The 16,242-nt window shown below is 39.5% G+C and overlaps 1 protein-coding gene across 3 annotated transcripts in view; it reads left to right on the forward strand.

Moving 5' to 3' along the window:
- Nucleotides 1-585: 585 nt before the first annotated feature.
- Nucleotides 586-16,242, forward strand: part of LOC134292063 (GATA-binding factor A) — a 223,808-nt gene continuing 208,151 nt past the window's right edge. Inside the window, exon 1 of one of the 3 annotated variants that reach the window (XM_062860771.1) lies at nucleotides 586-1,938. The gene's annotated coding sequence lies outside the window, so the exon portion shown is untranslated. The remainder of the gene's footprint in view (nucleotides 1,939-16,242) is intronic. The other 2 variants (XM_062860772.1, XM_062860770.1) reach the window with 2 other exon arrangements.

The following is a 16,242-nucleotide window of genomic DNA, read 5'->3' on the forward strand; positions in this document are numbered from 1 at the left end:
ATGGGGTAAGATGCCACTTGATGAAAACATTCACAAATTACGTCCATCATTTTTCGTGCTTTTCAGACCCTTTTTCCCTCTGTCCCGCTTTTTCGTATACACAATACATGGAGTGTCGGACCCTTTCCACCCTAAACGATGGTCGTCATTTTTGAATGACCCCTAACATGGATGGCGTTTGCAACGACAACCATGCGCCTCCATGTGTGTCTCAATTTCCTTTTCATTAGGAAATCAAAAGATTTTCCGTTGGTTGCCTACTTGGCTCCTGCAAACATATCTTGACACCATGCACCTATAGTAATGATCATATCACATTCAGGTATGATTTTATCAGTTGGATTCTTTCCTAGGTCTGTACTGTAACCGTAATTACCACCGTCAAAGTGGGGTTTGCTGAATTAAACATTCTTTTTCAGACTGACCATCACCACAGACTGAAAGGGCCAAGAAAGTACGCACCACACGATTCGCATTTACGTTCGGTTCATACCATATCCACTTGGCTGTCTGCCACCAGCGCACGCGATACTGCGAAGCTTCTTGGCCAACCAGTTTTTACTGCCACCGTCCGTCGCGCCGATTATGGTTCACTCTCTCTCTATCTCTGTCTCACACCCATGAGAATTCCAAAAGAGACTAGGGCCCCCGACCTGAGTAGGTTCACATTAAGCTTTTTCCCATATTTCAGTTTGTGGAGTGCTTCTTTCTTTCCACTCACCGTTTTTTATCCAACCATCCGGCTAGCAGTTCAAAAATGTCTCGAGGAGAGCTCTACCGAGCCGTCGGTCGGTCGGTCTGTCGTCGACTTCGACCGGCATCGGGGTTTCTTCCAACTTGACTTCCAAGACGTGTGCTTGTGTTTGGCCGCTCTCTGGGCTGGGACTGTAGGTGTGGGTATGTCGCCAGGACGGGGACCTGGAACCGAGGGGTGTTGCAGAGCAGTTTACAGCTTGCGTCAGAGAGAATGAGTCAACAACAGCCCGCGCAGTGGTGGTCGTCGCCCGCTTCTGGACTTCTTTGTGCTGCTGTTGGTGCTGTCCCCTACGTTTTCGAATCCTCCAGCCGAGAAGGGGGCATGGAGGAAAGATCGAAAGACCGAAAAAGAGGCAGCGACTTCGAGGCGGAATTGCGCCACTCCAGTCTTTTAGTTGATTGAAGTTATCGAAGGGGATAAGACGGCGTTTTTATGATAATTTTCCTCGTGTGGTTCTCTGTCGCGCTCTCTGGGATTTAGGTGAGACCCGTCGTCGTTGTTCGGTTTGCGATTCCGACGCGCTATTGGCAGTGGGTGGTTGAAGATCTTCATGAAGCGAAGGGGCGGTGTGTTATCAAGATTAGCTTGTAGTGTGCTGATTGTTTACCGATTACGGTTGGCTGATTATACTCTGATTGGGCCTCGTTGACAGATAGCGGAAAATAGAGCTGATGAAAACAAAATATCGGAAGCCGCTAGAGGAAGCTGTTGATGAAGTGATTATTCCATGTTTTATGAATTATTTATCTCAGCTATTGTGAGATATTGCGGTTTTATTAATACAAAAGTAATCACTTGAGATTACCGACTTACGATAGTTATATGGTGGCTGGTTTGTAGTGGATATTGTGTGTGTGCGTTGTTTTGGCTATCAAACGCAATTTGTGAAAAGGCAGGATTGAAGTGATCGTGTGTGGGTGGCAGCTTTTATAGATCTGTATTTATGTGATCGTCATTATCGGAGAAAGGCAAAATGTCTTCACCGGCTTAATTCAATGCTTTAATCGATCCGGATTTCTGAGTAAACTCAAGGCCCAAAAAAATAAGAAGAAAAGTGTTGCTCAGCGATTTTCGTTGATGATAGTCGTCCTTGCAACCAGCAGCACTGAACCTGAAAACTAGTGCCGTTGTCGTCCCCATTGAGGAGAAAACTGCGTCAGCATTCGGTTCAATTAATATAGGTGAGTTAATTATTTTTTACGATTATGGTTATGAGCTGTTGGGAGCGCTGGTAGATCCATTAACTGTATAAATCAATTTGCATGGAGCCAACGCACAGAACGCGATTTACGATTATTGAATATGCGCTTCAGGACCGTTTAAATGATCCTCCACGTATGGCAATTACCGTGGCCACTTTTGCTGTTCATAACTTTGTTGGAATGTGAATGGGTGTTTGCGGTGCCGCACGCATTTCATACATACGACTTCCCGTAGGTATCCAGTTAGTGCTGCTCTAATGGACTTGTAGACAAATACGCTGTACAGGTAATACTATGTTTGAAATTATATGCCGTAGTATTCCCATAAATAAAGCAACAGTTTGCATATTCAAGTTTTACTGGAGTCGTTTTATGATTTTATTGAGGCCGTAGCGTGCTATTGGCTACAGTAAAACGCAAAATTGATCGTACACCTATGGTAATGATGGCATTTTTTTGTGAAGAAAAATTTAATAATATAAACGGCTTTTTAACAGTTAAAACATATTCCTTTTTTCTTTTGTTTGAAGGATAAAAAAAACCTTAATCAATCGTAAAATCACAGCAAGTTTATTATATAAAACAAAATGACTATTTCATGAGTAGTAAAATTGGACAAAAAGTTATTTGCAATTACCAAATGCTTCATAGGAAATTTAAAAATGTTCCGTAAAGAATGAATAAATGTACCGTAAACCGGGGTCTAATTGATCTTCGGGTCGAAATTGATCAGGCGTTTTTCAGTTAGATGAACCATACTTTGAAGAGCTTCTTTTCAAGTATCGTGCTGTTGGGATCTGATACCAAACGGTATTCGTGAGGAAAATATTTAAAGTGGGCTTCTTCTAACAGAAAACCGCCTGATCAATTTCGACCCGGAGATCAATTTGACCCCGGTTTACGGAACCATAAAAATGTGCTATGATACCCATAAATAATAGAAAACGTTCCATACTTTTCAGAAAATGTAACATGGAATTTTCTCATTGTAAAATTTTGCACCAATAAATAATACTGATATGCTCCATTAGGCCGTGTCGATTTTTGCAAAATTGCGAATACACAATCCCAAATAATAGTCACAAATGGTTGCAAATGGACCCAAATGAAGCACTGTAAAATAAAAAAAATCGGTAAGCTAGTCCGCAATTGACTTGAAGTTTTATATGGGAATTTTTATTTTTCAGTACGGGGAAATCCAACTTTTCAAATTTTCGAAGAAAAAGGTACTTTAAAGCAACTCATTTTTTTTTATCTAGTTTGTTTATTTGGGGCTCAATCGCGTATAACGCTTTACGGAGCCGAGGATCTTTCTTTGTACTTAATAGTATACATTATACAGAGCAATAACTTTTTAATGATATCTGTTAGTAATGGGTGGAAGCCAGGGTACTCGTGGCAGCTCGAGGTTAGAAGGTCACATTTTGAGGGATGGACAGGGTAAGGATTGGGCCAAAGGTTTCACTGCTGCTCATCCGGGGGTGAATCGCATCTTGCTAGCGTATTCGGTGCCTTGTGGTGTTGGTACCAACTTGTTGTGGGACTTGGTCTTCCGGATGGCCAGGAGCAGCTTGGTAACACAAAGAGGACAAAACAGAGAAAAAAAAACTGGAGAAGAAAACACAAGCAAATTAAATTTTTATACCAGCAGAGCGAAGAAAGTCGAAAATACATCCCATGTATGTGACATCGCGGGTCCCCAACACATCTCTCACAAGAACAAAGGGTTGTCTACCTCGGGCCTCAAGGGTATCCAAAAGTAGCGCTCTGGAGGCGTCATTATCCGGGCATTGCCAAACTACGTGGTCGATGTCATCATAACCGGAACCGCACTTAGTACAAACATTGCTCAACGCGAGGTTAATCCTGTGTAAATGCGCGTCTAGCGAGTAATGGTTGGACATAAGTCTTGACATCACGCGAATGAAATTGCGACTTACATCCAGACCATACCACCACACTCGCAAAGAAACATTAGGAATAATGGAATGTAACCACCGTCCCAGCTGGCCATCTCGCCAATCATTTTGCCAACTTTGAAGAGAACTCTGGCGAACAAAATGGAAAAATTCATCATGTGAAATTCTTCTATCATAGATCTCACCTTCCTGTGCGCCCACCTTTGCGAGAGAGTCCGCCTTCTCATTGCCATAAATTGAGCAATGTGAGGGGACCCATACAAAGGTAATCTTGTATGATCTTTCGACCAGTGCACCCATCTGCTCCCTTATTTTTGTAAGAAAGTAAGATGGATGTTTTACAGGTTTCATCGACCGGAGTGCCTCAATCGAACTAAGGCTATCCGAGAAGATGAAGAAATGGTCTACGGGCATGTTTGAAATCATCCCCAAAGCGAAATTGATTGCTGCCAGCTCAGCAACATAAACCGAACAAGGTTCCTGAAGTTTGTGGAAGGCGGTGAAATTTTCATTGAAGACACCGAAACCAGTGGTTACATTTATGCGAGACCCATCAGTGAAGAATCTCTTACAGGAATTGACATTTTGGTACTTTTCGTTAAAAATGCGAGGAATAGATATACATCGAAGTTGATCTGGTATTCCATGAATAGCTTGTTTCATAGACAGATCGTATTTAACAGAGGTACTGTCATTAGTGAAGTGTACACGGGGAGGATTATAACTTGGTAGGCTTATGTCAGATGACATGAAGAACAGATAGATTCTCATGAATTTTGATTGAGTGTTCAGACTGAGCATTTCTTCGAAGTTTTCAATGACAAGTGTGTTGCTCACTCCACACTTGATAAGTAACCTTAGCGAGAGCTCCCAGAATCGGTTCTGGAGAGGTTTCACCCCTGCCAGGACCTCAAGGCTCGCATTATGCGTTGAGTGCATACAGCCGAGAGCAATACGCAAACAACGGTATTGAATTCGTTCCAACTTTATTAGGTGGCAGTTTGCTGCTGAGTGGAAGCAGAAAGAGCCATACTCAATAACAGAGAGAATAGTCGTTTTGTAAAGTTTTATGAGGTCTTCCGGGTGAGCACCCCACCATGTTCAGGTAATTGTGCGTAGAAAATTGATCCTTTGTTGACATTTTTGCACCAAATACTTGATTTGGGTACCCCAAGTGCCTTTTGAATCAAACCAGACCCCAAGGTATTTCGAAGTCAAAGACTGGTCGATTTCTATTCCCAAAAGATTGAGTTTCAGTTGGGCTGGGTTCCGCTTTCTAGAAAACACAACCAATTGAGTTTTTTGCGGAGCAAACTCGATCCCTAAATCTCTTGCCCAGATTGACAGATTATTTAGAGAATTTTGCAATGGTCTTTGCAACATTTCTGCATGTGGGCCTTTTAGAGAAACCACAGCATCATCTGCAAGTTGTCTTAGCGTGCATTGTCCTTCCAAGCAACTATCAATGTCTTTCACGTAAAAATTATAAAGCAAGGGACTTAAACATGAGCCTTGGGGTAGGCCCATGTAACTAATTCTGGAAGTTGTCAGTTGTCCGAGATTGAAACTCATATGTTTTTCTGACAACAAATTATACAAGAAATTATTCAAAATTCCTGGAAGTCCACTATTGCGCAGTTTTTCTGACAATATTCCTATGGAAACTGAATCAAAGGCGCCCTTAATATAGCAACTCATTTTATTCGCATGATTTCTTACTTCTTTAATTGGCATCACTGCACGTTTTGCGTGTTGAAGAGGGTGGTAACAGCCATCTGCGGCGTCACCACCCGCCGCTGGATGGAGACGCAAGTACCTTATAAAAATGGGATAGTTGGGATTGTAAGTATTATTGCGATATTACTTTATACAAACTTGGTATCTTCGGCAAAGTTTTTAGCATGGTCAACAGCTGTCCAGTGATGAACTAAATCATTGGCAAATCCATCGCAGGGCGGCGCTAGTGTGCATACAAACTGCATGCAAAAGTATAAACGTGATAATTTAAGTAGGTGGTGTATTGGACAGAGTTGTTGGCTGGGCCAACAACCGTGTTGTAGGAATCCCAAAACTCATTGGATTTCACCTAATTGGGGGTGTGAGCGAATATCTCAGGAGTATTACAAGAGAGCACCATACTTTCTTCGACACAGTTGTAGTACTAGAATAGATCTACCACACAATGCGAGCTAACATTCAATTAGTTGGCAATTTGGCCGATAGAGGCGCTTATGTAGAAGTGGTTGCTTATGTTCACTCGCCAGTAGAAGCACTCATAAGTTATCATATGCGATATCTCAAGATCTACTTGATTTGGACCAATGCTGTCTTCGGCAAAGTTATTCAGTAGTTCAAGAACAATGATTCAACATTTAGTTTGCGATTCCGCCACTAGGTTTCGCTATTTTTTCAAGTAAAATTTTAAGCTTCTCTAGTTCGCGATCCAGAGCAGATAGAAGAGAATCGTCTTCGGCAAAGTTCTTCAGAAAGTCAAGAACAATCCGGTGATTAAACAATTAGTTGGTGATTTCGCCGCTAGGTGGCATTAGTTGTCAAGTAAAGCTTCAAACTCCGCTATCTCGGGATTCTAGGCAGATATAAAAGTTTCATCTTCGGCAAAGTTCTTTTGTAAGTCAAGAGCTATCTGGAGATCAGGCTTGTCCGCACTGAGCGCACGAAAATTCTGCTCTTTTGGTTTAGACCACCAAAACCATCATATGTATGCAATCTTCCTATCTTACCTGATAGAAGGATGTTTGAATATCCTAAATGTCATTTCGAACTGTCAAAAAATCGCACCGCTGTGCCACACTGCGCGTACAAAGAGAAATTCACTGGGGTGAATTCACCCGGGTGAAATTCTCTTTGCGCGCACAGTGTGGCACTGCGGTGCGATTTTTTGACAGTTCGAAATGACATTTAGGATATTCAAACATCCTTCTATCAGGAAAGATAGGAAGATTGCATACATATGATGGTTTTGGTGGTCTAAACCAAAAGAGCAGAATTTTCGTGCGCTCAGTGTGGACAAGCCTGCTGGAGATTCATCATTTAGTTGGTGATTTCGCTGCTAGGTGACGCTAGTTGTCAAGTAAAATTTTAAACTTCTTTAGCTCGCGAACCATACCAGATGGAAAAGTGTCGTCTTCGGCAAAGTTCTTCAGGAGGTCAAGAGTTATCTAGTGAATTAACAATTACAGGTACTCTTTGATAAAACGTACAAAAAAATATTCTCTTTGCACGTTTTATCGATGTGTACGTTATATCGAAACAGAGAAAAAATTAATATTTGTTATGCTAGTGTTGATGGATTCGACGTGAACTTAATCCCAAATAATGATTTCGGTGAAATTCACAAAACTAAAAATGAACAACGTTTTTGCTCGTCTCCGCTGAAAATTCAATTCGATCGGTGAAAAGTTTCCGCGTGTGATACCGATAAAAAAACGATCAAATAAGGGCTGGGACACTCCACTTATTCTCAAAGTGCAATTTAACCCATATCCGCCCAGCGTCCTATTTATAGGACAGATGCCCCGAACGCCCAGCGTCCTATAAATAGGACAGTCCTTTGGATGTGAATATCTCCAGAATTATGCAAAATTTTAGAATACTTTCTTCAGAGAAGATGTTCTCCACACCCATACCTTGCTCATAGTGGACAATATAGTATGTGACTGGTTCACTAGGTGGCGTAAACGATGCTGCAAAGAATGCATATTGTCACGATCTGTGAGCATCATTTCCAATGCGAATAAAAGTTATTTCCCTGGAATCTTGACAATGGTTAATAATTTACAGTTCATTTCTTCGGCAGAGTTATTAATCACACATTCCTTAGGATTTGGAAGTGGTAGCAAGGATATTTAAATTCAAGATGGCGGCTTAGGTTCGAAGATGGCAGTCAAAACTCCAGAATATATGCTTTTTAACGACAATGCTGCTTCGGATACTATGTAATATGGGTATCTATCGATCGGGCTTCACAAGTAGAACTCAAAAATGAATATCCGACGCCAATTTGAAATCCAAGATGGCGGACCATACCCAAGTTAGTGGCCACGGAATGGTAGTTTGAGCTATAATACCATGCAATATGTATATCTAAAGGGTAGATGATAGGGTAGCGAGTAGGATAGAAGGTGGAGCAGACGGTCGGGTAGAGGGTTTGGGTGAATGATAGAGTAGAGGGAGTGGAGTAGAAGGTTAGGGTAGACGGTAGGGAAAAGGGTAGAATAGAGAGTAGGTTTGAGGATAGGGTAGAGAGTAGGGTAGACGGTACGATTAAGCACAATATAGACTAGAGGGTACGGTAAAGGATATGGCAGTGGTTATAGTAGAGGATAGTTTAGAGGTTAGGGTAGATGGTAGGGTTGAAGGTTATGATAGAGCGTAGGATAGAGGGTTGGAATAGAGGGCAAAGAAGACAGTAAGGTAGAGGCTAGAGAAAAGGTTCTCAGGTTTATTCCCGAGATTCCTTCAGATATTGCTTCCGAGATTGCTGTATGGATTGCTCCGGAGTTCTCTTCAGGGATTTTTGCAGGCGTTGTTTTGGAAAATCCTGACAGGATTATGTTAGTTTTTCTTTTCTGCATTCTTTCAGGGATTTGTGCTGGAATTCCTTCACAGATTCCTTCCATGATTCCTGCTGTTATTCCTTAAGGGATCCCTCCCAAAAAAAATATGAAAAAATATATGTTTCTTCCGAGATTTTTTTCAGGCAACCCTAGATCATAGAGACATCTTCTATGGTTCTTGCAGGAATGTCTGCTCAGCTTCTGGCCGGCATTCCTGTCATGATCTCTCTAATATATACATCAGGTATTCTTTACAGGATTCCTTCAGGAATAGCTTCAGGGATTTTTGCCAGAATTGCTTTAGAAAATCCTGAACGGATTCTTTCAGAAATTTTACCCAGCATTCTTTCACGGATTTCTTCTGAAATTACTTCACAGATTCATTTTAGTATACTTTCAAAATGTTCTGTCGAAACATATTCAGAGAATCCTAATGGAATTCTTCCTATGAGCCGGGATCCTCGCTCGGAGTTTATTCAGCAATTCCTCCCGGGATTTCTTCTGTGATTACTTCAGGGATTCCTACCAAGCTTTCAGTTGAGATTCCCTCAGAACTCTACCAGATATGACTCTCAGAATTCCTTCTGTATATCCTCCCGGGATTCTTTCGGGGATTTCACATTATCTTTTCGATATAACTTTGATATAACCCAGAATAACACCATAAAATTCACATATTGTTCACGAATAAACAATCATAGAGTATGTAGTACAAACATAAATGGAGAAGCCGTGTAGAGTATACCTGGTGAAATTTTATATCAAAACATGGAAAGATGATGAACCTGGGCATGTTAGTAGAATGCCTGTAAATACCGGACACCGAAGACGACCATATAGTTGAGGTCGAAATACGTATCTGTCAAAGGAGACAAATTAAATGGAACATCACTTAACACGATTTCCTTTTTTAAATATAAAAAAGTTCTGAAAAGTTTACGTATGGTGAGTATGTAAAGAGAGTTTGTGGGGTGCTGAAGGAAAAACTCAATTACTTTATTAGAAATAATTATCTGTGTAAAATCTAACTTCAAAAGTATTTTAACGTATGCTTATGCCACACATACAGAGCTCTCTTTATTTCATTTGTTTAAAAAAAATAGAAAAGTTGAACACAGCAGTCGAAACTACATGAAACTACAAGAACCATGCATTGCATACTTTTAGGCGTTTATCGGGTTATATTTCTGCCCCAATTTATAAGTCCTTTTTCTATTCTTTTTGAGTGGTTATCATCTCTCTCACTTGTTTAGAGCTGCATTTTATCTATACGGATCAGGATATAACGATAGCGTAGAAGTTGTGCTGAAGTAGAACTCAAGAAAATTATCAGATATTGAGGACCTACAATGAAGATTTTTTTTGGAACTACACCATAGACTTCCATTTTTTCATCAAATCATGCTTATTTTATTGGAACTTCACCTTTGATAACAAATTTATTTGAAGATAACGGCGCCGGCCACGTCCTTATAGTTAGTTGGGAAGGGAAAGGAATGTTAGAGTATGCTGGTTGTTGCTACCAAAGACCAAGATCACCTCTGCATCCCCACAACTAGCACGGACTGGGGTATTTGTTAGACGGAAAGGATGGGAGATCTGGGAGACACCGTTGGGTCGGTGATGCGATCCATGGATAGGGGGTTATTTATAGTGTTTGTTAGATGATACATTGTGTGGTGAATAAGGTGAATAAAGTCAAGCGGCACAGCACTTGACAGGCACAGCAACTTGTAGGCGGTATATACACTGTGCTGTGCTGTGAGTTGAAGTTGGAAGAGAGGTTTTTTTTTTTTCAATTCGTTTCTGGTTCTAGCGATGGCTATGAAAGTGGATAGAAAGATACAAAGCAGGATGAAAGGGACGGGCCAGGGATTGAACCCATGACCTTCTGCATACGAATCAAAAGCGGTAGCCACTATACCACCAAGCCCGTCTGAATAGATTCCCCATGTGATACCATAGATGATCGGTGATGTACTCGTTTTCTGTGACAGTGACAATGTGCGGCAACTTAATAGTGTTGGTTTATGAAGAGACTTATTTGTATATTTGCGCTTTTCCGTGGTGTCGACGTTTTTCCTCGTCCACGCGTGAATGCCGATTCCGCCGATGTAAAGATTCCGCGTGTGATACCGAAGAGGATCAGTGAGGTGTACTTTTTTTTCTGTGATAATGTACGGCGACTTAGTGGTGATGGACGTGAATACTTTTAGTGTGTCAATTTGTGCATTTAACGATTTAACTGTTCGGAATTTGGAAGAATCGTCTTCGTTTGAAGATGTGTGTTCCGGATTTCTGATTTCGGAGACGGGTCCAGAAGAAATAATTGAGATCAATTTCAAGCAGATTAATACAGGTGCAACGCTCAGAGTCAGTGGACTACGCGGAACTAGGTGAGATCTATCTGATTACACTCTAAGTACTTTATATTGTTATATAACTACATGTAAGTTGAAAATTCGCTATTTTCCACATCCTTTCAGCTATTGGAAGCTGCTTCAGTTCTGGGCTCTTTCTAAGTTTATGATTGGATTTATAAATGCTTGCAAGGACTTGGCCAGGTGTGTGGAGCTGAGTGGGTCTATGACATTGTAGATAGTATGTAGTATGTCAATGGATATATTCAACTTTGCAACTCCATCCAAGATTTGTGCAAGTATTGATGCTATGCTATACTATGCTAATTTAGGCTAATTTTGGGTAAAAACGGTAATGCTGCAACAAAACATTGATTTAAGTGATTTCGTAGTTTATCTGGAGGATTTTACTGAAAAAATGAAATGTTTCAATGTTGTACGTTATATCGAAGCAAAATGTACGTTATATCGAATTCGCTATAACGAGGGTACGTTATATCGAAGATTACCTGTAATTGGTGATTACGCCACTAAGTGGCGCTAATTGTCAAGTAAAGTTTTAAACTTCCCGGGATCCAGAGCAGATAGAAGAGGGTCGTCTTCGGCAAAGTTCTTCAGGAAGTTTAGAGCAATCTGGTAATTCAACAATTCGTTGCATGAGGGGCTTGCATTTTTAAGAAACATGAAATCCTTTTTTATTTTGTTTCGCTCTTCGCTCAAGTGCGCAAAGCAACGAAGCACAGACAAACAGACGTAACTTTTAGAGTAAATTCATCAAAAACATCACAGCCACTTGTTCGAAGATCTCGAGTGATCGAGACACTGTGATTTAGCAACGTATACACTGGTACACGTCGAAGCGATCGAACACTAGCGCCTCTGGTGGAAGGATCGTGGAAATTAAATTAAATTTGAATTGATCTTTAAATGCATGTGCCAAGCCATGTTTAAGAGTGTTACGTATGTTTGTCTGTGGACGGAGTCTATGTTGTCGCACAGTAACACACAAATATGAATTTCAATATACAAACAAGTTTGCATCTGGGATCCAACATCGGACCTCTGAATTATCAATCCTTCCCAAGTAACATACTGGTCACATAAAAGTTACAGCAGCGCAGGTTTTGTTTATGGCAGCATCCATTTATTACGTAATGTTAACATCTATTTGTTTTGAACTTACTTTCCACTTCCGTAATGCTTTTTTGTATGAAAATTCTTTTTTATGGGCCGCAAAATTTGCTCATACATACCCTTCCCATAGAGCGCTACATGATTTGTGGACGGCGCCAGGGATGGGAACACTCACTTTCATAGAGTTACACTCACTTGATATTTTCTCAGCTCAGATGCGTGCAATCAAGAAACGATGTATGAACGACTTTTGACTTGTGGTTTTGTCTAAAAGTTTGCCGAATAGAGTAAGGGTCACACACGCATACAAAAGTCGTGACAGAGCTGTGAAAGCGACTCTCCACGAGGTGAGTGTAATTTACATTCACCTCGTGGAGAGTTGTCTTCGCAGCTCCCTCACGACTTCGGTATGCGTGTGCGAACCTTACTCTATTCGGCAAACTTTTAGACAAAACAACAAGGCAAAAGTCGTTTATACATCGTTTCTTGATTGCATGCTTCCGAGCCGAGAAAACAGCAAGTGAGTGTAACTCTGTGCAAGTGAGTGTTCCCATCCTTGCGTGTAGAATAGTTCGATCTTTTCAAATTTGGATCACTGATACACAACTATTTGATCAACTTACAGAAAAAAATAAGAATATTTGATGCAGTTTCCGATAAACTACAGCATTTTTTGTAAAGTGTAAATTTTGTCTGTTCCGATCCCTTTCAGTACACTTTCGTGTACGACAAAGGCAAAAAATGTAAAAGTCATTGGAAGCAAACTTGCCAAACAAACTGTTGCTGTATTTGCTCAACTTTTACAAATAAACAAACATTTTTTTTAATTTTAGTTATTTTTTCTAATTGTTTATTTATTTTTTGAAAATTAAAACCTTTTGCATATCTCTTTCTTATTCAATTGATGAATTTTGCCCCATTTGTCCTCAGTTAAGGTTACTTATTCTGAGGGATCGCCCAAAAAAATGTCTACAAAAACAAAAATAGGGCAGACAGAAGAAAATATTATCGCAAAAATATTTTATACAACCTTGCTGATGACATAAATAAACTATATTCAGTTTATAAAAATAGATTTCTATCTCACTTATTAGAGGATAAATCAAACTAGGATTTTGGTTTTCGAAAAAGAACGTCTCCAATAAACAACTTCTTCGAAGACATTGTCTCTCTGAAATATTTTATCGAACCTAAAAAAATGGGTTTTAGAAAACTGTGTTTATTGTAGGAAACAAAGGTAAAACTGAAAATGTGTCACGATTTTGTATTCGATATATTTTAGGCTGGAAATTTATTGAAAAAAATATAAATTCTTTGTACGCAGACAGACATTGGTGCGCCGCAACATTTGCAAAAAACAAAACAAAAGGCATCGCGATTGCAAAAAGTTCAGGAAGCTCTTATCTGGTTGTGTCTAAAGAAAACTTTTTAAAACTGTTTTAGGCTTGGTTTTAAGAAACCTATAGGAAATCGTGAAAAAATACATGTACATATTATATCTGTCTTAAATAGTTGTTTTAAAACTCGTCATAGTAGGCCTGTAAATCTACCACATGTTTTGTATTATAGCTGTATTACAGCTTCATGAAACCATAATTCAAATAGTAATCCTCTAAAAACATCTGTGAGTTCCCCAGTTTTTAAAAAGTTCTGAAAACCCTTGACTTAATCACGGAAAAGAAGAACAATAAATAATTATCAAAGGACTCCCGAAAAATCCATAAACTCCAGGAAATATTTCTGATAAAGATATCTAGCTGAAAACAAAATATAAATTTGGTTATTTTTATGGGGTTATTGTGTCTGCATTAGTTTTTATTTAAGTTTAAAGTGTAAACATGTCCAAAAAACTGTGAACAAGTGGAAATTGCGTTTCATTTATTGCAAAATGATTCAAAACCGAAAATAAAAATATCTTTGCACACTTTAGAACAAGATAAGCATTCCAACCAAATTGATCACGTCTTTTCATTTCTGACATCGTCACACGATTCATGTAGAATTCCCCTCAGTCACAAGTATTATGATACGCGACAGCTGATAAATGCTCAACGTCAGCGATCTCTTGTCTTTGCATTAGTCACTTTGCTCTGGTTCTCGTGCCATGGTTCTAGTGCAGTGGTGCTCAGGCTGGAGGATACTGCGGGCCAAATTTGCAATTCGGGATTGACCTGCGGGCCGCATAAAACCGATGCACAAAAACAACGAAAAGAACAATTAAGGGGCCCAGAATCAAAGGGGTGTAAATGACCATTTAGTTAAGCATATCATAAAATTCTTCAGATTCCAAGCTTTCAGGAACTTTTTTAAGATTGTTTCTACGATGGTTAGAAAAATTACAATAAATCAGAGAAAATTGGGTTGATTTTGAAACTTCATACATTTTATATGGGATGCAAAATTGGTCAAAAACTTTAAACCTCATTTACTCAAAAGTGGATTTTTGTCACCCCTTTGCTTCTAACCCCCTCAATTCTAAAGCATAAATATTTATTGAAAGCATGAACTGTTCAGGAATTGTGTAAGCGTCAAACTTTATAATCTATTGCCCTTCGTGGAGTTCTATTTAGATTCATAAGTTTGGTTGAGAAAAACATTTGAAAACATTTGAAAAACATTGAAATTCAAACAAACAATTTAGAAGTTGCCCCTAGAATTGCCTTGAAGCCACTTTTACAAGAATTTCTTTTGAATCGCTCCAAAAAGGTTAGCTGGATTTTCTCCTGAAATTTCTTGTGGAGTTCCTCCAGAAGGTTTTCGAGAAGTTCCTTGAAGTTTCTTTTAGTTTTTCTAGAATTCTCTTGGAACACCTCTAAGAACTCATCTTAGATTTGCCTTTGGAACTGCCCTGAAGTTACTTCAGAAATTCCTCATTAGTCGTTTCCAAGAATTTCTTCTAGAATAGCTTCCGGATTTTTCCGAAAATTTTCCAGTAGTTTTTTGAATATTTTGTAAATTCTTTCCAGAGGTCTCTTTTAAAGTTGATGAAATACTTCATTATTAAATTTCTCCAAAAAATAGATTATTAACAATTGTTTCCGGAAGTTTCTTCAACATTATCTTCCAAAATTGCTGCATAAGTTGCTTCAAATTTATTGTTCAAATTTTCCTCAGGTCTTCTAGGCATCTTTTGTGTCTTGATGCAGTTGATCCTGGAATCTTGTTTGTTGTTACTCCTGAAAATTCTCTATTTGTTGCTCGAGGAATTTATTCTAAAGTTGCTTAAAATTTTTCTCCAATAATGCTTCCTGGAGTTTCTCCAAAAATGTATCCAAAAGTTTCTCCACAAGGGCACAGGGGACGCTTTATAAATCTCGCCTGAGATTTTTTTCTTTAAGTTCGTTCAGGAGTTTCCCTTGGACAATTCAAATTGGATTCGTAAGTTTTGTTTCGAAAAATGTGTGACACACAGTGAAAATTTAACAACATTTGCAACCAAGTTGAGATTTGTTGAGAATTTTGTCAAAAACTTCGTGCTTTGTGTTTTTCCTTTCCTCTCCTCTTCTTGGCGTAACGTCCTCATTGGGACAAAGCCTGCTTCTCAGCTTAGTGTTCTATGAGCACTTCCACAGTTATTAACTGAGAGCTTCCTCTGCCAATGACCATTTTGCATGCGTATATCGTGTGGCAGGCACGAAGATACTCTATGCCCAAGGAAGTCAAGGAAATTTTCTTTACGAAAAGATCCTGGACCGACCGGGAATCGAACCCGTCACCCTCAGCATGGTCATGCTGAATACCCGTGCGTTTACCGCCTCGGCTATATGGGGCTTTGTGTTTTTATGTTCTTAGAAAAGGCGAAATGTGAAATATTTGCTCAGCGTTGCATTGACTGCGCTTAAAAACTGCAACCAATGATTCAAGATTACATTTTTAACAAACTTCCATTTGATTCGTACCACTTATAAATAACTATAAGCTGGCTTCGTGACTTAGCTGAAATGCCGAAATATTTCGGAGTTGCGATTTCGAATCTTACCAGAACGGATTGTCCTTTTTGTTTATTTATCATTTAATTTGTGTTCAACACTGTGAAAATTGATCAGCAATTTTTATTTGTTTGATTTCTAAATAAATTTAACGAGTTATTCCAAATAATCGAACAAAAATTTCAATTCGTCTTAAAGTACTCCGCGGGCCGCATCTTAAGAACTGGAGGGCCGCATGCGGCCCGCGGGCCGCAGGATGAGCACCACTGTTCTAGTGTGACCTTAGTGTACCAATGATAAGTTCGTTTCTGTCAAGCTACCACAAGCGCATATGAGATTAGTCGTTCCAACGCTGCGCTGCTGG

Source organism: Aedes albopictus, chromosome 3 (assembly GCF_035046485.1).
Source record: "Aedes albopictus strain Foshan chromosome 3, AalbF5, whole genome shotgun sequence".
Taxonomy (NCBI): Eukaryota; Metazoa; Arthropoda; class Insecta; order Diptera; family Culicidae; genus Aedes; species Aedes albopictus.